Consider the following 26,949-nt stretch of genomic DNA (forward strand, 5'->3'; position numbering starts at 1 on the left):
TCAGGCTAGTACTATCATTGCATACATCAAGGACCTACAACATTTGCATAAGGGACAGACTCCATTTTCAACAAGTCTGCCTTAGTCTTAGGGCATTGGGATTTACTGAGTACAAAATGACTTGCCAAGGGCATTGAGACCAGTTTGGCACCTGCATGCCAAACTTAAACTAACTTCAACAAGTTATGTGTTGGTGCAGCCTAGTTCACACTTTCTTCTATCCCTATATTACCATACCTAGTATTTTCTTGGCACACCCTAAGTTTTTCATGCTGAACTCATAACTGAGTTTCTTCTTTAGATCACTAATTAGGGATTTATACTTACTTATCAGCAACCTATCATCAACGCATAGTAGTAAGTATATAGGCATGTCATTATTCATTTTGAAGTAGAAGCAACTATCATATTACTTCTAGTGAACCCTATACTCACTATGAAGGTATCAACCTCTTGTACCACTGTCAAGGGGACTGTTTTAAGCCATATAGAGATTTTTTAAAGAGACAGGCATGGTCTAGAGCATTAGGGTCAACAAAACCCATTGGCTACCTCATATAAATCTGTTCCTCTAAGTTTCCATGCAAAAAGGCAATGGTGATATCCAACTGCTCAAGTTCCAGGTCTTGGTGGGCTACAACCAATAACATCATTCTGATTGTCTTGTATTTAACCACAGGGGAGAAGACTTATTGAAGTCTACCCTCCTTTGGGTATACCTTTTGTAACAAGTCTCGCTTTATACCTAGGGGGATAGCTATAGAAATGCCATCTTTTAGTTAAAGAACCACTTACATTAGGTTAGTTTCTGGTCTCTTGGTTTTGGAACCAGGGACCATGTGTCATTTACCTTTAGGGATTGCATTTCCTCCTCCATGGATGCTCTCTATTTGTCCCTATCTCTAGACTCCATGGCCTTTTGGCAAGTCTCAGGTTCAGACCTTAGCACTTCTGTACCTGTAAGGAGGGTAGTATAAATCAATTCAGCATATGAATATCTGAAGGTGGTCTTACCTCCTCCTTGTTCTATCTCTGGCCAGCTGATAATTCCCTAGTTCATCTTGTTGTGGTTCTAGGAACTCTTCAGCTTCATCATCTACAACTTGATCAGGTTCACCAAGTTCTACTTCACCTCCAGGTTGTTGCGGGTGCTTCCACTTGAGGTGGACCAGGTTTCTGAGTGTAGGGTGGTCCACCTCAATTGAGTAGCACTAGGTTGAATAGTTGTTGTTTCTGTACTCTTGGATGTGCCTATATCAGGTTAGTCTCTTTGCAAGGGAAGACTCCTCATAAATACGACATCCCTGCTCACTATGATTCTAACCCCTGGAGACCCTCTATCCCACAACTTGTACTTTTTGTGCTCTTTTGATATCCTAGGAACACACACTTAGGATCTAGGTTCTAGTTTGCCTCTTTGTGTTGTGCATAAGCTGTACACCCAAACACTCTGAGGTGGCCTAACTTTGGTTTTCTCCCAGACCACCTCTCTTCTAGACAAATTAATCTTATGGCTGTAGAAGGACTCCTATTTACTAGGTAAGCAGCTGTAGTGAAGGCCTCTCCCCAGAAGGTTTTTGGAAGATTTGAGGTGATCAATAAGCACCTAACCTTGTCTGACAGAGTCTATTCATTCTCTCAACTACCCCATTTTGCTGAGGTGTGTTTCTCACTATTCTATGCCTCAAGATCCCTGTCCACTACAGAATCTATCAAACTCCAGGTTATAGAACTCAAGCCCATTGTCAGTCCTTAAAGCCTTAACCCTTCTACCAACCTGGTTTTAACTAGCACTTTCCAATCTTTAAACCTAGCTAAGGCTTGATCTTTGACTTTAATAGGTAAGCACTTTCCTACTGAATCATCTACAATAGAGAGGAAATAATGTTTCCTCCATGTGATTTTACTTTTCAGGTTCCCTAAGTCAGAATGTAGTAATCAAGGCAATTTGTAGCTAAGTGAGTTCTTTTAGGGAAGTTGTTTCTATGCTGTTTACCTAGGACACAGTTCTCACAAATTCTAAGGTAGTAACAGTGTCTTTCCAAACTTCCCTTGTCATTTAGAACATCCATCCCCTTGACTCATATGACCCATCCTCAAATGCCACTTTTCAGTCACAGATAATTTGAAGAACAAGTGTAGTATTATTGCATTCAGAATAGAAACTTCCACAGAGAATAGAGACCATTTTTCTTTTCTCCTGTTAAAACCAGCTTTTCATTTTGTAGACATTTAACCAACCATTGCAGCCCATAGCAGCATCCTGCTTCATCTAGAATTCCTAAGAATATGAGGTTTCTTAAGATCAGGGATGTACCTAACTTTGGTCAATTTAATCAGTTTACCCCCACTTAACCTTAGTGTTATGCTATCCATTCCCTAACCCTACAGGCTTGATTATTTCCCATGAATACTGTCTCATGATCAGAAGTTTCATTCTTGAAATCAGCTCCTATTTGGGCTCATATGAAAAGTGCAACCAGAATCTAACACCCATTCCTTAACATGCAGATGTTGACACTGTAAGAACTTCGGTCCATCTATCAGTTATTAGTGGTAGCCAAATTGTTCTCAGTGTTTCCTAATTTCTGTTTCTTCTTCCAGTCAAAATAGTTTTTCTTAAATGACCTATTTTATTACAGTAAAAGCACTTTCTTGTTTCTGCCTTAGCCTTACTATTTCCTTTCCACTTCTTCTTATTCTTATCCCCATGAATAGATTGGTTCCTTTACTAGATTGGCCAAATGCTATTCTAACCTTTACAAACAGTGTACTATTATTCTCTTAAGGGATTTAAACTCTAATTCCCTAGCTTAAGACTCGTAATAATCAGGTCTACACTGGGTACAGTACTCAAGTATTGAGGGCATTCTTGACTATTGGTAGTCATCAGTCAGTGAGTTTTTTTTTTTTTCTCATTAACTGATGACTACTTGGTCTACACACTCTCCAATAATACTTACCTTTCTACATTTTTTATTTTTCACAGAAAATGAGAAATAAATAAAAATCAAATATCACTCAGTTTTTAGATTATGTATATTTTTAAAATCACTGTTTTATTTATTGCTATAAACAATTAGCATTATTTAACTATCAGGACTCATGTAGTCAATGTATTAGTCCAACACATCAATTTATTTTTCTTTTAAATTATAAGAAACAGAAATGGCACTGTAGTTTTTACATGAAAATGACAAAAGGAGTAGCAACGAATCAAAAATGGAAAAAGTTTTGATGATATTATTCTGCTTTTTTTTAAAAAAAAAAAAAAAAGCAGCAGCATAACCAAATATGCGATATATTGTTTGTGTATGCATGAAAATTCACAATCCATTAATTAATTGTCATCATGTTGTAGGTATGTTTATTAGTATACTATGATACACCATACGTATCTTATGATACGATCTGATAGGGTCGCTAATAATACGTATTAGAAAATATATTTTAACATTCGATACGTTGATATTTATCTTACAATACGATAAATATTAATATGACTTTACTAATTTGGGCCGAATGCCCAAAAATTTTTTTGGATCGAATCCAACGTGTCATTGATTATGGGAATCTCCATGGCGACACTTTTGTGGGCATGTCAATCATATCATCTTATAAAATCAATAGTTTCTTAGGTTATGCATTTATTTTATAAATTTGACAAATGACTGGAGTAGTAGACTCGGAATTAGGGTTTGAGTATGACCTCAGCTAATAGAATCAGTTTTTATTGATTGCTATAAACAATTAACATTATAATCTAACTATGAATTGAGGACTTATGTAGTCAATTAATTGGTCCAACACATCAATTTATTTTCCTTATAAATTATAAGAAAAAGAAAATGGCATTGTCGTGTTTTCAACCACCCCTGCCTCGGCCAAACCGCGTAAGGGAAATAACTTACACCTACCTAAGTTTGTTGTAAAGAAAATTTGTACCCAGAAGGCTAACAGAACCACTTTGGAGAAAATATATGTTTGTCATTTCCAAACCTTTTGAGTATCATTTTGTCTTAATGGCAAACTTTTAGGTAGGGGTAAGTAATTCGGCACACCGTTCAGAACCAAGTTTCCAAAAGTTTTCGTACAGAGTTCAGTCCATGCATCTCCTCACATGTGAGTGACAGGAATGAATCGCGTCCTCGCCGCCAATTCCCTTATTATACAGCCAGTCTTCCACACTTCACAACTCATCCACACTTCACAACCATAGCCGTCACCATGGTCTCAAAACCACCACCACCACGACTCTAAAACCGCCAACACCACGACTCTCAAAACCACCTTCACCGCCACCATCACACACCACTTCTGTCACCGCGACTGTCAAACTCATGCTCTTCGTCCTCATTTAGCGGCCTTTCTTTCGTACTTGATTCAAGAAACTATCAAACCTAATTAAAAATATCAGCCAAATTCCCCTATAAATACAGCCTGTCTCCCTGTCGTCATTACTTCACAACTCATCCACAACCATGCTGTCGCTATGGCTCTCAAAACCACCACCACCACCACGACCTCAAAACCACCAACACCGCGACTCTTAAAACCACCTTCACCACCACCATCACCACTACTACCACCACTGCTGTACCATGACTCTGAAAATCATACTTTTCTTGTTCTTCTTAGCGGCCTTTCTTTCGTTCACGACTCAAGAAAAATATCAAATAGGTTAAACAAGAACAATATTTCTCTCTTTCTTTTCCTCTTACTTCTCGTTCTCTTTCTCTCAAACTTCTCCCAAATTTTACTCCTTTTCGTTGCGCTGACCAAGCGAACACGGAAAGAAAGCCGCTCCGCGGTTGAACTACAGATCAAAGTTCAGGTATTCGATGGCTTGATTGTGTCTCTTCCGATTGGGACGCCGCCACAGACTCAGGAGATGGTGTTGGATACCGGTAGCCAGCTGTCTGGATTCAGTATCATAAGAAAGCTGCTGTTCGCCTAAGAAGCTAGGTCCTCCTACGACATTGATGATCCTTCGCTCTCTTCTTCTTTCTGTGTTTTACCGTGTAATCATCCGGTGTGTAAACGAGGTTACCGTTTTACCTCCCGACGGATTGTGACAAGACCGCTTGTGTCGTTACTCTTACTTCACGCTGATGGCACGTGGCTGAGGGTAATCTCGTCAGAGAAAAATTAACCTTCCTCCTTCCAAAGTACCCTTCCTTTGGTCCTGGTTGTGCTAAGGATTCTAGTGAGGATAAGGGCATTTTGGAATGAAAGTTGGACGGTTGTCGTTTGGTTCCCAAGCGAAAGTATCCAAGTTCTCATATTGCGTTCCGCCACGAAGCTCCCGAGTGGGTTTAACACAGGGTCATTTTACCTCGGTGAAAACCCGAACTCAGCCGGGTTCCAATATGTAACCTATGACTTTTCCTCAAAGTCACCGCATGCCAAATTTGGATCCTTTGGCATACACTGTGTTTTGCAAGGAATACGAATAATGGAAAAAATTAAATGTTCCAGCGTCGGTATCCCGGCCGATGTTGCTGATGAAAGTTTCCAATAATATACAAGTAATATTTGGAAACTTTCATCAGCAACATCAGTGGGTGGAATTTGATCTCACTAACAGAGAGTGGGTTTCGGGAGGCTGACTGTACTAGATCAGCGAAAAGTGGTGCTAGCTTGTTTACTAACGTGCATGGAGGAAACAGTTAATATACTTGTACAAATAAGTTGAAAAGAGTATTTTTCCTGGCGTTATGTTTTATGATGTATAGTTGGTCTTAAAGTTAGGGCTTAGCGGGGCCAGATGGTCCGTAAATGCTGCAGACTATGAATATATGAGGATGTAAAATCATGTGACATTTGCAGCTTAATATATTATATTATATTAAATTATAAGTCGTGTAGAGATCCTTAATACTAAATGATTATCCATAGCTGTCAAACGGAGTTTAATATAATGCGGGAGTTCTTGTTGATGAGAAATAACGCAGAGAGAACTGCCACAAGAAACCTGAAAGCAAATAAAGCACGAAACCTTCGGTGGCCATGTTTGTTTTAGTCACAACGTTCTTATTGCTACGTTAATCTTGTGTATCAACTTTCAAATGAAAAAGTGTAAGAAAAAAAGAAAGAAGAAACTGAGAGAAAACAATGAAGGAGTTATTAGAGAGAGAGAGGAGGGATTGCTTTTGTGTTGTTATTGTTGTTGTCTGGTAGCTTATAACGAAAGAGGTGGTGCTGGCCCACATGCAATTTAATTTACACGGCAGAGATTGAGAGTTAGACATGAATAAAGGCGGTTTACTTAAATAAGACATCAACCTTCTACGTGCATTTTTTATTGGGTGAGTTCATCATCATAACAATATTATTGTATATACCATTCATTTAAAAATAAAACATAATGATTTAAATAATGATAATCACTAAACTTTTGTGAATGTTTAAATATTTGACATGTGATATCACACAATAAGATAAGAAAACCCTTACAATTTGGTCATTAAGAGGCATTGAATACGAAAACCCAAAATGATGGCATTTATAGTAATTTAAAACAAATACTATCTTAATATTAGGTTGTATTGGAAAAGATAAATGTCCCATAAAGTGGCATAATTTTTATGAATTGAAAAAGACAAATTAAACACATGATATTACTGACAATATGGCCAACAAAAGTTTCAAAACTAAGGAAATGTTGCTTTCATAATATTAATATGAGAAAGTCCAAAATCATAAGGATGATTTATGTCATTTTCAACTATCCAAATAATATCATTCTTATACATAATTAAAATAAAAAAGAAAACCTAAGTTAAGGGAAGTCCACCTTTGGCACAATTTGGATAGAGAGTCCCACCGAAAACAACATCTCCATTTTTCAACAATAACATAGTGGGTGTGTATATATATATATAATGCTCATTTGTAGTTGATAATTGATTTCTAAAAGAAAATATGCGGTGAGCTAATGACAATGACGATCTCTAGATTCTGTTTATATTCATGATGCTATCAATAGAAAATCTTATCTTAATTTTAATGGGAAACGCAAGGTTTGGTAACTGTGGCCACCCCTTGCCCCACTATAACTTGAACCCAAGACTCCCTGGTCTTTTAACTCTTCAATCCATCATTACTCTATCATGCCACAAGAGGTGGTTTAAAAGTTTAAATTGCAGTAATAAATTCCGGATTTTTTTTTAAAAGGAGATGAATGATTTTGGATATAAAACACTATCTCTTAATTATTTATATATGAGTTAATTACACTGATCTCCCTTGAGGTTTCAACATTTCATAGGTACATAAAAAAGATCATTAGGTTAATACAACACCCCATTCTTTTAGCTTCCGTTGAGAGGGGTTTTTTCACTTAACGCCTTTAACATTAAAAAAAAAAAAAAAAAATATTACCCCTATGATTAGCCGCTTACTCCCCTACCATCTATTTTGGTGTTAAAATTAACTCAGGAAGGAAAAACAAAAGACCTTAAATTTTAAAATAAGAAGAATTATAAATTAAATATTTCAAAATTAACAATATTTAGAAAAATATTTTTGGTCTTGTCTGGACTGGAAGAAAGAAAAAATAGGAGAAAATTAGCATGAGATGGTGAAAATGGTGACAACTGATGGCCTTCCAACAGTCTCGTTACTTGGAAAATTGATCTTGAAAATTCTGGTGCATAAGTTGTGAGTTGAGTTCAAAGTATTGTTTGAAATCTTGATATTAACAGGGTAGATCTTCATTCGCAAATCACTGCAAGAAAATGGATTCAAGACAGAATTAGCGATGAATTCATGGTTTTAGGTGACGAAATTTTTTGTCGTTTAAGCTCATATCTCCAGATCACTATCTAATTGTGATGAATATGGAATGCTAGAATCAAGCCATGATGAAATGCTGGAATAAGGCTCAATCTCATCCAATCTTCAATTACACAAATCACTTCTAAGAATCCTTCTTATCACATTAATCACATAATTGTATTTCCTTACTTATATTTACATTTTTTTGTATAAATAGGGTTATGTACAAGTGTAATACTCAATACAAATACACAGAAAATAATTCTGAAACTCTTCTCTTTGTTGGCAATCACCTGGCAGATCTTCCTGATTCTCTTGCCTTCTCTTCTTCTCAAACTCTGACATGATATCAAAGCCTTCATTCTGTTCTAACACAGCTTCCCAACTCCAAAGCTTGTCTAGCCTCTTCCCTTCGTCTCTACAAATTCAAAACAATACTCGGATTAACATCCTCTCTTTCTGTTCCTGCAAACTCAGAACAGAAAACCGGTTAGTACAACATTTTTTTCAAATTTTTTCCCAATGGCACAACCGACAACTGGTTTAAGACACAATACATCATTATTCTGCCGATCTTTCAATGTTTTATTGACAAGTGAGGTATAAGAAGCATAATCCAATACAAGCCCTTCCCACTTCGTAGTTTATCAAATCTTCTGGTTTCCATGCTTGCAATGACCCTCTAATAGAATGTTATATGTAATGTCATCTGGAACCACCCCTAGATTAAGCATAGCATCCAAGAGCATATTAGCATTTTTAAGCTGCCCCTGTTTGCAGAGCCCATTCATTAGCACATTATAGGTTACCACACTTGGTACATGCCCATCACACTGCTCTCTTCAGCACTTAAAACCCATCTTAGCATTCCCCAGTTTGCAAAATCCATCAATGACCATAGTATATGTAGCATCATCCCGTTTCAATCCTTCTTGAGCATCTCCCTCAATGCTCTTTCAGCCTCTGTTACATTCCCGTCTCGACAAAGTCCTGATATAAGAGCTGCGAAGGCTACATTGTCAAGCTTGATCCCTCTTTCAATCATTTCTTTCCTAACACCAAAGGCTGATTCTAAATCACCCTCCTTGCAGAAACCAACTATGAGCGTTGCATATGTAATTTGTCAGGCTTAAAACCCCTTGCATACATCTTATCAATTACTTACCTTGCTCCCTTTAAATCCCATTCTTGGAAAGGCCATTGATGAGCGTATTATACATTATCAAATCAGGCTTCAAACCTCTCAAAATTTGCCTAAATATCCATGGCCAAGTCAACCCTCCCATTCTTACAATGCCCATCAATCAAGATAGTATAGTAACATCATTTGGGACCAGTCCTCTTCCACACATCTCATCAAAAAGCAATTTCGCATCATCTAATGACAGACCCATCCCGACCTTCCTCATCCCATAGGATCCGAGCGCTCCCACAAGACTTGGATGACCAGATGTGTCGTGTGGGAAAACTGTGAAACTGAAATCGTGTTTTTCAGAATAACTATGCTAAATAATCCGACGAAAATGTAATTAGAAATACAAGTATGAATAGGTAATAAACATATTTAGGAAGTTTGGAAAACATAAATGCATATCCACGAAAAATCTAGAAACAAAATATCAAGTCTTGTGTAATTATAGCAAAAACATAAGACTATTATAGAAAACAGAAGTCCATTTTTGGAATATAAGCCATAATCACATACTTACATAGAAAGACGTCGACGCGTGGCACAAACTTGAACGGTGACTCACTGCTTGGCACGATCTCCCTGTAAACCTGGGGGGAGGAAAACATTTTTGAAAAGGGGTGAGCGGAATACTCATTGGTGGGGAAAGGGGAGTTTGCAAAACATTCGTCAAACAAAAGTTATGGCATGCACTGGTTCTTATGTTACTGAAACAAAATGATTTCTGAACATGATATGGTGGCAGCCAATCATTATGTATATGCATAACTCATTCTAATTGTTCTAAGTATTGTAATCTGATCAATTAACTGACAACAATTTCTGAATCCTAGCTCATCACGACAAATGCTGAAAATTTTACGAGAACTTAAAGATAGCGAAATGCTATGCTTCTAAAGACAATGTTTCTATTAAATAATGCTCAAACATTGAATGTTCAAAACTAATCCAACTAACCATCAAATACTGAAAACTGAAATACTTAATTGATACTGAAAACTGTAGGGTGGTATCTGAAAACTTTAAACGATATCCGTTCCGAAACAGTAAATTGATATAAAGGTTCTCACCACAACTAGTACCCTGGGGAAAATCTCGATACCTGGGGCATCTCACCACAGGCAGAGCTGGGAAAAACATCTTAATACCCGGCAAGACTATCAGCGTGGACAGAGCCTAAGAAAACCATTCAATACTGACGGACAAAAATCAACGCCCAGACAAAAGCACTAAATATCTCAATACGCATGCGCAGAGCCTGAAGACCGAATATCTCAATACCCAGTGAATCCTGCATGCATGGGCAGAGCCTGAAACTGGGGATGGGTACTTCGTAGGGTGGTGTAGCACCACCCAAACATCTCATTCATATCTCAAGTAACATATAAGTCAGGATATTACAAAGTGTTATAATCATGCATATATGACATAATGTTCAAAAATCACATACAAGGGTGAAACTGCATTTTTAACATGTTTCAGAACTGACATTTTAACCCAGACTCAAATTACCACAACATCATATACCACGCATTAATCCGACACACATGTGAACATAATTCCTTTTTAATCTGGTCAATAAAACAATATTAAGGCATTTCTACAATAACACATCAAAACATCAAAGATGAAGAGTGATTTAAATAATAACCCAAGAAAGATAAGAATCAGAAGACATGGTCAACAAATGAAAAGTAAGAACTCAACACTTATCGGACCATGGACCCATCCAACAACTTAATGCAAACCATTCACTCTTCATGACCCATCCATTCCAACCCCAAGTAGCAGTCCACTAAAAAAAAAGACCAAAACCAAACTCTTCCTACAAGTCTTTTTCCAACTCAAAATTACATATGTCAAAAAGCTTATTATCATGAGAGTTATAAAATGCATTGCATGACACTCAACATGGAAATTCATCCCTCTGAAACATCTAGTAAAATATTTACACAAAAAACTTGTCCAGCTGTGACATGCAAAGGTAAGTTAAACAAGTTTTCACTCCCATAACATAACTTCCGAATTCAACCGAAACCATGCAGCAGTATAAGCCAGCAACCTCCAATAACAGCAATATTGGCACCAACACATCCTAACACACCAGCCGACCCACAAAAACAATATGTCACAAAACACAAATGAATAGAAATTTAAGCAAAGCCCATAAACATAATCATATCTCGACATGCACAAGGTATAAGTTTTTCAAGAAAACAATTTAGATCCACTCACAAAAAATTCAGCTCAACCCGAAATGCCCAGTTGCTCAAGCATCATCCTTTCTTTCACCTCACTTTCTCTCCCTCATTTATCTTTTTCTTTCCCTTTTTCTCTCTTTTCCCTCCTCCTCTCGGCCGAATCGTTTCTTCCTTATTTTCTTTTCTCCCTGCTCTCTCTTCCTTTCTCTCGGTTTTCTTCTCTCAACTTTCTTCTTCTTCTTTGGGTGAGCAGCCCAAATTTATATAAAACAAAAATTTTTTTTTACAGCAGGCCCCAAATTCTCTTATCTACAAAAACCTCCAGATTTTGTGCCCTACACACTGGAAACCCAACAGTTTCCATTTCTTCGTTTCATCCCCAACCAAACTTTAAAATTTGACAGAAAAGTCCTCATTAATCCTTATGAACAAACCAAAGGGAATTATATATTATAATAGAAGGGGTTTTACAATCTAAACCTCTCTCTTAGACAATGCATTGATCAAAACGCTATAAGTGTAAACATCTGGCTGCATTCCCTCTCCACCATGACACTCTTCAACCTAAATACCTCTAAATATTAGCTTTACATACCCATTATAGTATTGAAACTTACAACCGTCGCACGCAAACCCCTCTTCTTAATCTCATCAAAACCATTGGCATCCTTAACTTTACCTTCTTTACACAATCTATGCATCAAAACATTGAAAATGTACACACTTGGCTTATACCATAATCCAAAATCTCCAAATAAAACCCCCAAGTCACCATAGACAGCTCGTTTCATCATTCTATCAAGCAAACAGCTACACCATTAACAGGAATACGACAATTATGCTTCTTACGAACCTAAAATACTGAACAGCATCATTTACAAACCCTAAATCCGTATAAACAATCATCGTAGGATCAAAAACAAAAAAATCAGACAAAGGGTACCTCTAGTTTCCAAAATCGAAGAAAAAGTTTTAGAACTTGAGCCCTTCCCAAAGACGTTGGGCTTGAGAGAGCATTTTATGGGCAATAAGAAAATGAATCATTGCACAATAGGATTGTAGCGTGAGGCGAAAGTGAGGCTGTGAAGAGAGGAAGTTGAAGAAGGAAAAGAGAGAGGTGGGGGAAAGAGAGTGAGGGTTGTGGTTGATAAGGTGTGACAGATGAGAGGGAGTGAGAGAAGGGAGGATATTTTAAGTGAAGAAGTGTCAGTGTTGTCGCTGAAGTTTTGATTGCTTCAGAAATTGTTGTGAGAAGGGGTCGTCATGTAAGGAGAGGGGGTGAGTACCAAGAAGAGTAGTTGAAGAAAGAAAGTTCCTTGAAGTGTGACAGAAAGGGTTCTGGGATTTTGAGTGGGCCATGGATTGAGTGTTCAAGCAGATGGGTTGCACGGAGACGAATATGGCACTTTTTGGTTGGAGTAATTTCGCCTTGAAGCCAACGGAGTTTTAGAAATTACAGATGAAGTCAAATACGAGGATGGATGGGGGGTTTAAGGTAATTTCATACCAGAATGTGTTGTTGTAATTTCGGAAAACCTAAGGGGTCAAATGAATTACGCCTTTCTTCATTTTCAATCAGATTTTCTTGATTGTTTCAAAAAAACATTAGGGATTATATTTGGGGTGAGGTTATTTGTTCCAGAAACGTGCTTTTAGCATATAGAGTAGAAAACCTAATTAAACCGTGATTAGTTACAAGGAAAACCTTGTTAATCATCAAGTTCGAAGGGTACAACCAGAAGTTCAAATAAGGGCAAGCTAGCTAGCAAGAGAAAAATGATATAGATCAGGTTGGTGGAATCGGCAGAATAAATTAACTTAAATTCATATCAAGTTGTAATACCCTAGGTCAACAACCATGCGTTTCTCAAATTCAAATTCAAATGAAAATTTATTTAGAAAAGTTTGCGGTGTAACTGCCATCAATTTAGAGATGGTAACAGTACTGTCACAATAAATAGCCGGAACTTCTCGTCTCAACAATATTAAACACAGACTTTACCCTGACAATAGAACTGTTTTGATTTTTTAGAACCCTTTTAACGCACAGTATCAGCCAACGAATGATCAAAGTAGTTTATCATAAGTAATCTTAACTTAACTCTCGATAGTTACGATGAGAGCACAAACTAATTGATATGTTAGGCTGCAGTTCAAGTTTATGCAATTGAGAAACATTGGATACGTACGTTTAGAATCCTCCAATATTTGTTATATGACATGTGAAAAATATATTGATGTTACCCTTTTATCTTTTCGCTTCTTGGCCAAATACAAAGATCGAACTAAGGTTAATTCAGTAGAAATACTCACTGGTTTGCCCTTTCATGCAACCACATAAAGTGTGGGCACCATCGGCTATCTGAGTTGGTTCCCACCAAATTCAGTGATATGGATTGATGATTCCTTTTACCCGCACAAAGTTCCTATCAAACAAGAGACAATACATAAGACATCACCACGTGTGCTGCGTGGAAAACATTGTACACCTAATTGCCATAAATTCGATAACCATATGAAATTTTGGCTTATTAATTTGTACCCTTGCATTGCAGTGTCAAAAGTGTAAGCCGATTAAGGTTCGTGGATCGTCAATTATAGTAATGAAATATATATATATAATGGTTCAGTTATGTCAATTATAGACAATATGCAGCGAAAACTTCGCGCTGGAGAAAGCCTGCCCAGGCAGAAATTGTATTTTTCGGCAATTTTTGATAGTGTGCCTTCTTTCAATTTCAAATTAATGTTTTAGAAGATTAAAGCCAAAAGACAACTTTGGAATCTAAGGAATATTTTAATAAAAATGAATATATGATTTCAAATGCAATCTTTAAAACTCTTTTAAATATACAAGTCTTTCTTATGTATGCCCTAACTTTTCTGTTTTGTTTTTAGTACTTCATTTACAAGGTTTCTACTATCAGCTTCTCCAAGTAAATATATAAGCACAAATCTTTGATAAAAATGATTATTATAATCAACAAATCTAATTGTAAACTATAAATTCGATCAGAATGTACATCATGATAGAAGATATATCAACTCGCGTAATTAATTGAAGCACAGTTTCCAGAAATACAGTTGCACATGTACAGTAGATCCAATTTATATGCCATACCAGAAACCCAATCACAAAATTATTATTAGGCATGGGTTACGCGTGGCCTGCAACTTGTCAACTTAACCACCGCTACACCCTTTCCGGCGGCCGTTTCCCCCCACAAACCTTGTGTCTCGCCGCAATATCTTCCTTTCCCCACCAAAACTGGCTGCCAAAACCCTCCAATTTGTTAGACTTTTTCTTCCTAACTTCCCACCACTGTCATGATCACCATCCCTTGAAACTTTTTCCATATCATAAAACTTGTTGCACTAGAGTTTTCAATAAATTGATCCAGCCGTTTGGAAATGCTTTCAATCTCGTAAGGATCAAGAAGAGATTTATTATCATGGACTGGACTCGAACTCTGAGAGGAGGTGTGTGTGTTACTATGATTCTTCCTCTGTGATTTTCATGGCTTCCAGTTGTAAAGTGAAGGTTTTCGCATTGTCTCGTCTGTGATGTCGAATTCGCCCATAGGTCCCCTCGAGCCGGACCCGTGTTGGTACCACGCCCATGCAGCTGCTTTTATTATCGATAATTCATCTGTGGTGGAAGCTCTGGACTTTTTTCTTGCCATTAAAGGGTTGAAAGGTGTTGAGGGGGCATGAGAATTAAGATTGAGAAGATGGATGGGAATAGTTTGTTAAGAGAAGGAATATGTGGAAAGATCAAGTTCCACGCTACAAGAAAGGTGACAGAGTGTTTGATTCTGACCTCGCTTAGTGTAAATTGTAAATAAATTGTGACTGGATGATCTTTAGTGAAGAAAAGTATCTAATCGACATGAATATTGTTTTGGCTGTAATGGCCGGTTCTGTTGTCAAATTGAATATGAAATGGGCGTTTGGGTCCACGGAAGTTAAGTAAGAGGAAGTTAAGGTGATGTGGTCCATAATTTTTTCCACACTTTGTAGCCAATCTGAAAAACTTATTCTCTGTTTGTCTACTTTGATTATTTTTCTGTGAAAATATATACCATCAACAAAATTTGGAAAGTAGCAATAATCAACTTTTTCTCTGTTAATAAATCAAGATTTCCTTCTTCTAAAAGTAAAGAAATTGTGCCTTTGAAATTTCTCAGGTTCATATTTGGATATAGTTCAAACAACCTTAATTATGAAGAAAACTTGTCTTTTATAATATCAATGGGGACTAACAGTAAAAGATGTGTGAGTACTTCACATGCCCCATAGGGGGGCCATCAAAGGGCTTATTGATAGTCAATTTCAAGGCTCTGGATTAATTGAGGTGCGCGTAAACTGACCCGGACATCCCTAGTCACAAAAAAAAAAAAAAAAAAAAAAAAAAAAAACATTATCTTATAATATATATAATGTAATAAGTTGAGCAGGATTGTATTAAAGGAAGGGGTGAGGAGACAAATGTTTGTTTCAAACTGAGGAGGGCCTCTCTCATCAGTATCACCCACCAGCATTATCAGGGGGCTTTACCACTACCACTACCATTTAATTTATTTGGTTTTATCTTATCAACTCTTTGATGAGGTTGTGTAAATCTGTATAAGAATTATAAACAACAATTAGAAAACTTGTAGGATTTTATCTTTGGACAGTGCCGTATAAGTAAAATATTAATGTAAGGAAGGAGACATGAAACTTCCTATATGTGTAGATCACTATCAGGTGACGTGATTATACTCTTAAACTAATAAATAGTTTGCTGATTTGATTAAGTCACTGTAGAAAGTAATATCTCTTTTTTGGGATCTTCTGCCTTCTGGATGCTTTGCCAGGTAGCCTCTCTTTGCCTTCAACCACTCTGAGAGCTGTATATCAACAAAGTTTTAATTCTGCACTAAAGCCTGCCCACAAAGGGAAAAAGAGCACCATGCTTTCACAAAATACATGAATCAGACAAAAAATACATATACGATATTTACCACAATCTATTATGAGAAAAATTGTGAATAATTAGATCTATGCATTTTGTCCCTTTACTTACATTAAAATGTTGCAGTTTAGGTTCACAATTGGTGTAATCCCAGAAAACTGTTTTGCTTATTGCATGTCGGTAGTACGAATGAATTGTGAGAAGGTGTTTTACTAGCATTTATGAAGTGAATGTTGGGGTTGGAGAAGAAGGGAAAGGGGATCAGGCCAGAGACCTGATGCCACGGCATGAAAGGGACACATGCCGCGGCATGCAGCCCAGGTGCAGGGATCTACGTGTCAGTTTTTAAAGTATAATTTGGGGGCCTAAGGAAAGGTCGGAAAGGATATAACGTTGTGGATGTCGTGACAATTTAAGGGGTTTTTGTGAGATTTTGCCACATGAGGTGCAGAATTAATTAGCCGTATCTTAAAATATAGTAGGATTAGGCCATATATATTAACTAACATGATTAATCAAGTCAAATAATTATGGTCCTAAGCTTTGATTAAAAAAACACTACATATATATATGTTGGAACAATTAACATAGAAGTAAGAGTTAATTGGCAATAGGCAATTGTAGATTAAATTCACAATAGTGCCATCAACCATCTTCATTCTCTCCGTAAACAACCAAAGCAACAATATTTTCCATGTAAATGATTGAGATTCAAATAACATACATATGAGTTATATGGTTAAAAGATTATATAAGAAAAAAGTAAAAACATAACTAAAACCAAGTTTGTGTATCCTGAATCAATTAGTGCGAAAATTTCACACGACTGGGGAATAGTGTTCAATTGTTTAGTTAGCGTGAATTTTTCGTACTAAGTAGTAAAAACCATTTGATTAGTGCAAAATTTATACTAGTTCGTGAAAAAATTTCGCACTAATTGGCAAAACAATTTGGTTCGTGTGAAATTTGCGACTGATTAAGAAATTTCACATTAATGGTCTATGCGAATGCATGATCTAATTAGTGTGAAAATTTTGCATTGATTGAGAAAATTTGCACTAACTGATATTCTTTTCATTTTCTCACCATTTACCGCATGCATCCTATTTGCACAATTTTCACAACATCAAAAGGATATACATGAGAAATGAACATTAATAAAAAAATTTATACGTTATAAAAATCTACCAAAACCTTAAAAATATACCATCACATTCATCAAAAAAATCACACCACTTTTAAAAAAAAATTGTGTGAAACATAAAATATTATTCAAATCGATGACCTTATTGAATATAGTGTTTACACGTTTCAAATGGGAGATGTTTAACTAATTTTAAGTGACTTTTATGGATTGAAATATAGAGAAATTTGTATGAAAATGTGTTAAATAGTTTAAGTAGTCAAAGGTTGGGGGTAAGGGTATTTTGGGCATTATATGGATGGTTGGAATCAAAGGTATCCCTTCAAAAAAATTGGTCATATTTAGCCCCTCAAGTTTTGGTTATACTTTAGTTAACTCTTTTAATAACGCAAACACAGAGGTGTACAATGATAGTATCCACAGATATATTACCTGAACAAATCGGGCTTTAAACGATGGGACTGTCGTGTCTTGACAGCCGAGTGGGTCATCAATAATCCTGAGTCTCCTTCAACATTAAGACTAGTACCAGGTCTCTCTTCATTCTCTTAATTTTTATTTTTTTAATTTAATTCAATCATTGCTGTTTAATTTCCACAATGTGCCAAATGTTGCCAACTTGATTCAATAATACAAAATGCAGTATAAATCCAACTTTTATAAAATCTGAAAATATTCAATTACTAAATTTCTGGGTTCCTGCCAAAACTCGAGATTCTGAGTTACTGGATGAAGGTAGGTATGCTTTCAGAATTCTTCTTATTAAGTTTGGGGTTAGGTGTTGTAAGCGTCCATTGGTTTTACAGTTTATCATTTGGAAATGAGATAGCATTTGCCATAAAGCTCTGCGATAGATTTCAGTTAAGAATTTAAGACTGATGGCAATATGCAAATGTGATCATGTGTTGGTTATTTTTTTCACAGCTTGTTTTTCCTAATATTCTTGCATATGGATAGTGTAGGGAGATTGATTTTAGTGTTTTATGCCATAAGCCATTTATTTTATTTCTTAAAAAGTCTGCTCATTTGATTTATTTTTTTAAATCAAAAAAAATCACAGGAGATGGAAGGCATTCTGCTGTAAATTTAATGTTGACCAAAGATACAGCGGTATTTCTGGTAATGAGAGAGTTGATGGTGCCAAGGTAGATGAGCCTGGTGTTGAAGGAGTGTTAAATGGAGATGAAGAAGTAGAACCACCCCCATGTCGGAATGGTTTTTTTCCTTCCAAGAAGAAGTCCGTAATTATTACATCAAGTATGTCAGCGGCAAGGTTTTGGCATCATGCGAAGAAGCTCGAGTGTGGTGATGATGGGAAGTTAACGTACTTCATACTTGCATGTGCTCAGTCGGGCAAAAACAGAAGCATTGCAAATAAAAAGGTTCATTCAGGCAGATGCAAAACAAATTGCAAAGCTAAGATCAACGTTGTAGTAGATCCTGATGGACAGATCCATGTCTGCAGTGTGGTTCTTGAACATAATCATGACTTGAGTCAGGAAGTTGCAACGTAACAACAAAAGAAAAGTGGAGGTTCTCGCATGAAAAAGAGACAGGAGACTAAAGAACAGGCAAAGAAAGTGATGCACCAAGACTCTCAATCTATTGATGGTGAACATTGGAGCATTGATACTATACCATCAGGTGATCATTTTTTTATGGTTTGTGAAAGGCACTTTTTTTCTTTTTCGTTGATTTAAGCAGGATGTTTGTTAAGATAAATGATTAGTTTAAGTTGTTGTAAAAATTTCCAAGGTACGTATTTTGTCCTCTATTGAGAAGCCTAAAAATCAGAGATTGCAGTGGAGGTAATTTAACTATCAAAGGCAGTTAGCAAATCAACAAGCATATTTATATATTTTTCTTGCTTGTTTGTATGTTTTTTGTCCACAGAACTTTTTCTATATCAGGGGATGCTAAATGTTGGAATCATTTATCATGTTAAATTTCCAAGCTCTTGCTAAAGTCTATGATCTGTTGTTTAATAAAATGCATTTGTAGTCTCTTGACTGGTTTTCAAATGGTTATGTCGTAACCTGTTTGTGTTACTTTCTTTGTACTTTCTTTTTCCTTTGTTGATTACAACCCTAGAAATTTAAGTGTCATGTATGTAACCTTTCAATAGTTACTGCTGCAGTGCAGGATTCTTTAAGGATGTCCTTGCGAAGAGGGCTGTGGAGATGGTTAAATCTGGAATGGTGATAGGACTGGGACGGAAGTACTTATCTCTCGTCATTGAGGAGCTTGGAAAACTAATTAGAGAAGGAAAGGTTAGCTTCTTAATGATCTTCACATTGTGTCACAGTTTTATCAATTAGAGCAGCAGAATTAAAGGATTAACAGGCCTTTTTTTATTGTGTGTGTGTTACCACATACCCTGCCCCATCCCTCTTTCCTCAAGCACAAATATAAACTGAATTGAATTTCTTAAGGCCTAATTCGTAGACCTATTTTTTCTAAATAATAATTGAATTTTTATTTATGCTTTTGAGGTATATGCCACAGCTTTCCTAGGGAACCTCCTTGTAGTTTCTTATCTTTGATGGTTTTTATTGGGTTACTGTGAAGGTGTGTGGCAATATTATTATAAAGCTTGCAATGGTTGTTTAGTTTTCTTCTCTTGATGGAAAACCTAACAATTGGAACTAAATCATTTATATGACACACCACATGTTAAAAGAGTGTGGAGTAGGAAAGAATTTTAAAATAAAATTCTATAGCCCTGGAAAGGGAAAACGAAAATAAACATGTAGAATCAATTTTCATTATTAGCTTAATGATAGGCTGGATTCCTAAGTATTCATAAATTGTGAGTTTAGATGATGTGGACCTGATCCCCATCACTAGATGCATCAATGCTGTGTACAATCAAGCATTTTTATATGTTAAATATGATTTAGTGTTTGAGGTTTTTTTTTTTGGCCTTCTTAAATTATCTTGCAGTTGAAGGATATGTTGTGTAGGAGCAAACCACCAGTCTCGTTTATAGCTAGACAGTTTGGCATGACAACTGTAAGGTTCAGGTTCTTTGGGGACCATATTTTATTTTATCTATCAAAAATATGTTGCATTTATTGGGATTTGTTTCATCGCTATGGTGTTTTTGATGCCTTTACTTTAGGTGATTTGAATGACGCTAACGACATTGACATCGTATTTGTGAGGTAGATGAAGTGGACTTCAATAAAAAACTTATTGAAGGTTTTAATTTCTTCATGTCTCTTGTTGTGTTTGTCTTTCTGAAATCGAATCCTGACCTCTTGATATACTTAATGTATTTACATCATCCTTATTTGGCAGTGCAGGGGAGCTGTTCATATGTGCAAAAGGTAATTAGTAACTGAATGAAAATTTTCATTTGATAGTATATTTTCTTGGTAATACTATTCTAATCAATAAACCAGTTAGTTGTTTGCTTGATGACGAGGGCCTGCTGTTGTAGAAAGTTCTAGCATTTCAAGTTCTATTTGAAGCATTTTTAACTGCTGATTTTCTTGTTTGTATATATAATTCAAGTTTTAAAGGTCTGTGTTGCTACACTCTGTTCATTTGCATATGCTAGCTGTTGGCAGTTTTTCATAGTTTATAGAATAGTATTGCCCTTTCTTGATCAGGTTATTTTCCCAATGGCATTGCTTTCAAGCTAGATTCTTTAACTTGTCATGTATAAAATAAGTTTGAGACGCTAGAACTGTTGGATAATATATAAATTTAAATTCTTAAGAAGCTCAAGAAGCAACCTAACTTTCACTTGGTCTTACTGTTATCATTATGTTGCTAAACTGCATGAATTGCATTAACAATGATGCTAATATATAATTCGATAAGTTCATAGTTTGTAGTTTGGGTATTTGATGAATATTTTAGTAAACCTGCTCTATTATGTTACAGAAAGAAGAAATGCGCAATTAGATGTTAAATAAAAAATGTGTCCTGATGAAGTCCTAAGGGCATAAGTTAGAGAGCTAGGAAATCCGCATTGGTAAGGATTTGTGAGGTTATGCTTAGGGGCTACTTTTTGCTATGTGCCTAGGAATTGCACGAATTAATGAAAAATAATCAATTGAATGTTTCATTAATTCTACTGTGCTAAGTATTCTGTATTAAAACACAGGTGATTTATTCCATGGCAAAGGCGTGTATGATATTGGCTGAAGATACAAAGGTTGTTCATGTCTTGGTAGCAGCATTCCAGTTGCGGTCAGTCCATATTCCTTATTGCAATCAAATTTGCTTGATTTTGTTAATTGAGTTCTCGTGGTGTCTATTGCTATCACCTTTGACATTTAGTATTACATGTACTACATTTTTACCTTCATTTAATAATGACTCATAAGTTATTGCGAGTACTTAGCCCCTCAAAACAACATTGTACCATATTGGTATGAACAGCTTGCATGTAGAAATAAGGAAAAAATTAGTATTATCTTTTAAGTTCATGGTTAAAGAATGGTACTATGAATTCAAACCACTCCTCTCTTCTGTACATTCGGAAGTACTTACTGGAGACCTCTTTTTTCAATATTTATTCTTTTAGAGCATGAGAAAGCACAAATTCAATTGCACAAGTAGTACACGAGAGTCATTGTGGACAGAAAAAATCAACGAGAAGTATAAGTCATCTGATCACTTTGAGGAGAAAAACTTAGTGGGATTCTCACACACATCATCATGCTGTTGTAGTAGGATGTCCAATAAAATATGTAAGTGTCGAACTTGGCAAAAAAATTTTAAACATAAATAATAATAGATTCAAGAACTTTCCTATGTTTTAGGCATAGCTACAACAAAAATCTTGAACGGATCTCTGCTTGTGTGCCCTTCTCCATTCAACTCGCCATCATCCAGCAGCCATGAATTCCTGATGTCTTATCCTTCACTTTCTTGTTCAAGCATTGAAATTTAAACATTTAAATGTTATTTTCCCTTTAAGTCAACAGGTAGGTCAACGATAGAGAAATCGCCAGTAGGCCAGATAGCCATAGTGTACCTGTGCACTAGAAACGGATAGCTTCAATTTCTGCAAATGTTACTCCTCCAATAAAGACTACAACTACAGGGGATCGGCTTTCATCAGCTAATCTAAAACAGGTTTAGTGTTACAATTAAAGTAAATAAGATCCAAGACCTCAATTATACAGACTGGAAAATCCAAATTAAAGTGAAGCTTGGAAAAAGTGTTTTAGTCATGACATTTATTCTCTGTTATGGAAGAATTACTAAGTAATGGAAGAAACATACAAATCAAATGTTTTATGTTCCTATATACGGAAACAAATAACCGTTTGAGCAGCATCCCAAATTTTGGTTAGAAAACATAGGAGTTTGTGGATGCCTGACTCCTGACGGATGACAGCAACTTTGAGAAGAACGGTGGCTTTAGGCAGAGAACAGCATGATAGAGATGAAAGAGAGAAAGTAGGATAGGGTTCAAAATTTTCTTTAGCTGCTAAAAGCCTTAAACTAAGAGAAGTGGTTAATTGATTTAATATTAGGGTTTAAATTTATTTTTTAATATTTTTTTTAATAACTGAGGTATCTGGGCACAATTGTCAACCAACGCTGTCTATCCTTAGGGCCACGGAATGCCCTATAAGCTCAATGGACCAAGGTAATTGATAATGTGGTAGGTGCTTTCCTGAGACTCGAACAAAGACCTCTAGGTATAGTTAACCCCAGTGGTAAGGACTTGCTATCCGGCCACAAGGGGAGAGGTTTAAGGATTAAATTTTTTATGGACAAGTGTCAATACTTTGGTAATATTTTATTGGACAGCCCCACCACATTAGCAAACAAGTGCTGAGACTGTCCCATGTAAAGTTTTTTCTCCACTTTGTGTTCCATAGTGAAAGTTTTGTGGATATGATACTATCGTTTCAGAATGCTGACTAGATGACATTTCAGGTTGAAGTTCTTCCATTGCTTTATCACCTGTTTTGAGGAGGCTTGTTGCTCTTGGTGGAGGTAGTGTTGAAATCGCTGATTGAATTCATATAAAGTGATTCATTCTTAATTATGTTTCTAAAAGTATGTGATTGTTTCTCTTTATTAATATATGGAGGTTTTTATAGGACTTGTCATTTAATCCCTCAATGTATTGGGACAATTTGTAGTGACAAGATTTTCCTTTCTAATTTATCCTTGTGCTGTTATATGCCATGGAGTTCATTTCGCAACTTGACGTGAAAATGAATGCTAAACGAGAAATATTAACCCTTATCTAGGGTTCCCCAAGGTTATTTACCTAAATGGCATTTTCCTGTTCATGTTTTAGTTCCTGAAATTCGATCTGCTGTGATGAAGGATGGCTCCTGTGATCACAGATCTTGGTAACGTGGTGGGTAGATGTGAGGTAAGTTGCTTTTTAATCGTCTTTCTCTTCTCTAAAGGAAAATTAGGTGCAAACTTAAGAATGACTCACAGATTTGGTTGAATTGTGGAGCTAGATCCCTTATCCCCTATGTGACTCTTCTTCTTGGTCAACTCTGAATGATGAAACTGTTTTATCGCTACTTGAAACTCCCGGCCTTCCCCTCCCACACGCTCACACACCTCCACTAACTCACATTTCTTTGCCTTGGACATAAATAAACATGGCATAACTTTACACGTATGTATGTTCTCATGTGTTTGATTTTCCCTCGTATTATTTAGTGGAAATAAGGTTTTCGAAAGGTTCTTGTAGTTTCAATCCTTATGACTATAACTCAACTGCTCATATTTTTTACAGCTTTCCAAAGGGATACAGAACCCTTTTGAGCTGGAGAAGAATTTAAACATGATACCTGGAGTGGTGATAATGGTAAGAAAAGGACTTGAGAACTTGAGCCTTCTATTATTTCTTGGAGCATGCATTTCTAGTATAGCCTATATTTCATTTTCTAGACATACATCAACGCTACCATATTCATAATTTTCAGCCAAGCTTAATTATTCTATGCATGGTTTTTTCATGACATGATACAGGGTGATCAAATTCTTGGACCATCATATTTTCAAAATTAATCCACCTGATAGGGAAACAAAAAAAGAAGAGTTATTCCAGAAAGTTTCTAATATCATCAGTCCTTTACTGTTCTTTCACCATAAAACTCGATGCATTCTAATTTTGTTCTGGGTGAAATCGTTTACTATTATGCCCAATTATGGTGCAGGTATGTTACTGGGGGTTGCAACAGTTGTGCGGTTGCCGCGGTTTAAAGATGGATGTAATGTGAAAGTAATGGATTTGGAAGAGTTTATTGAACTTGTAGAGGCCGGAGAGATGCTAAATTCTACCACATAACAGCAGTGCTTACTTTTGCTGTAATTATCTGGTTATGAGTGAGAAAGAAAAGAGGGGATTCTTGTATTAATGAAGGCCAATAGGGTAGATTTTTGTGGTTTAGTGTGTTAATTACAATATCTTCACCCTTATGTAATTAATTATTCCTTATTTAGCTATGAGTAATAATAGTTTTACAAAGTCATCTATTGTATCAATAGCAATCAACATCACCATTATCATTTACATTCTTGTGATAAATTAAATATCAATTGAGATTGAAAAGAGTAAAGGGACTTTTACAACCCAAACAATGACTTAATAACACTTTTCACACAAATACTTTAAAATATTATTTACTACTCAAATTTATATGCTGTTTTTATTTCGACATCGTTACGATTTACACCATCACTATTCTTTATTTGATTATACCCACTAAAACCCTTTTAACTTTATCTGCAACTCTGTCAATTGTCGGCATTGATGGATTAGGATTTGCATAACTAACCCCATCCCTAATTAAATTTGAACAATCTTAACCACCAAATCCAGTTTTCTACCACTAAGACTCTCGACCTCCTCTTCAAAAAACCCTAACGTTTGGACGACGACAGAATATAAATTGGTAATAAAATGTATTTTAAAAGTCAATGGATAAAAAATGGTCGTTAAATTTGTGTGATAAAAAGTAGTTAACTCATTGAAAATATGAGAGAATGAAGATGTATAATTGAGAGTGGGCAAGGGCCCTCTCAAATTGGGACCAGTCGTCTTGGGTGGATTTTTAAGGCCCAGATGGGTCTTATTTATTATTTTTATATTTTTGTAAAAAATTTTAACCCCCATATTAGTGCAATTTTTAAATAGGAGGTTTTATATTTTACGAAGGTTTAATGAAATGGGGAGAGGGTTGGGCTCGGGCTTGGAGGAGGAACCGCTTGGGCCTGGCCCAATCCCTCCTACCTTGGGTCGGTTGGTCCTAAGACCGGTTTTTGGGCCGAGTCCTTTGGGCCAGGCCTAATTCCCACTCCATGCACATGAAAGATAAATTTGAGGAAGATTTTGAAAAAAAATATCTACTGCAACAAAGGGGTATATGGGACAAACAAAATATAAAAAAGTAGTAATGGTAATGAGATATTATTCCCCAGTTTGTTATATTCTTATAAAAAGCAAATGAACACTCAACACGTAGAGAATCCCAGTGTGTTTGAGCTTCTCCGATTTCAACTCACACCTCTTGTAGCTATTTAAAGCCCTAAATCAAATTCAAACAAACACCTAACCTAATATCATCAACCATACAATTTTACTCACTAAATGAACCAATTTTTTTCAATTGAGCCCCATATACCTTTTTCAGGTTCTTTTTAATTCATTTTCTCACAGTATTTTATACAATCTCATCAATATTACGTTATCAAGTGTTCTTATTACAGAGTTGCCTTTTTTTTTTTTTTTAACCCATTTTCGCCATTTATTTTTGTACAAATTGAATAATAAGGAACCCAAAGGCACAATGGTTAAGGGTTTCTGTTTTTGCTCTAATTGTTGTGTTATTAGTTAGGGTTTGTCGTTTAGGGCTCTGGGTGTGTTTTTGATTATTTGCTATTAAGTTGTGATGCTTAATATGTGATTCCTTCTGGGGTTTTACAGGATGCAATCTTCTTCACGTCCAGATGCTGCGGACGCAAAAGGAGCATTTCGCAAGCCCTTAAATGATGCGCGGTTGTATGGAAATATCGGCGTTCGTTTCCAGTTAACAGGTCGTCTTCGTCTGATGTAGTTTTCCATGGTCTTTGATCTAATACAATTGGAGTTTATGTCAGTATCCTGCGAGCATGTTAACAAGTAATTATTATTAATGTAGAACAGTTCTTGACCAAAAAATTCCGCAGTGGCTGAGTGCACTTTCGAGTACATAACTTGGTCATGGTTTTGCTTTTACTTAGGACAATGTGCGGGTGGGAGAATGCAGAAGGTAGCATGATGTTATTTTTAGTTGGAGTGGGAAGAAAAAAAATGTTACCAAGTTTAGCTGACCATGGGCCTATTCTGTGGGCATGGTTGGGAATTACCAGTGCTAGGTTTCCGTATATTCGTTATCTGCTGGAGTTGAGATGGATTTTGGTGTTGGAATTTAAAGTGGATTCTTGTTTTCAACACTTTAATAGTGAAAATAAAGGAATAACATAAGTCTTTGGTGTTGTCACTTGTATTTTGGATATAAAAACTCATACAGATTGCTGCCATCACACAGTTGGATTGATATATTACTTTCATTAAGGTTATCTTGGAAGTGCAATTATTGCTGAAATAATAGTGGTCTTTGGCTTGGTCGTGCGGTGATGCTATGGGTTGAAAATGAGATTGTTTATGAACTGATATTGACATATATCCAGGATCACAAAG

At 36.1% G+C, this 26,949-nt stretch overlaps 1 long non-coding RNA gene and 2 pseudogenes across 1 annotated transcript; 2 read left to right on the forward strand and 1 right to left on the reverse strand.

Annotated features, from left to right (window-relative positions):
* Positions 1-911: 911 nt before the first annotated feature.
* LOC116129523 lies at positions 912-5,456 on the forward strand (annotated as a pseudogene).
* Positions 5,457-8,252: 2,796 nt separating this feature from the next.
* Positions 8,253-14,288, reverse strand: LOC116129525 (annotated as a pseudogene).
* Positions 14,289-21,374: 7,086 nt separating this feature from the next.
* Positions 21,375-23,622, forward strand: LOC116129436. The gene is made up of 3 exons (XR_004127922.1): positions 21,375-21,470; positions 23,175-23,234; positions 23,545-23,622. It is a non-coding gene; the product is annotated as an uncharacterized LOC116129436 (long non-coding RNA).
* Positions 23,623-26,949: the final 3,327 nt, after the last annotated feature.

The sequence above is a fragment of the Pistacia vera genome, unplaced genomic scaffold (assembly GCF_008641045.1).
Source record: "Pistacia vera cultivar Batoury unplaced genomic scaffold, PisVer_v2 Contig212, whole genome shotgun sequence".
Classification (NCBI taxonomy): domain Eukaryota; kingdom Viridiplantae; phylum Streptophyta; class Magnoliopsida; order Sapindales; family Anacardiaceae; genus Pistacia; species Pistacia vera.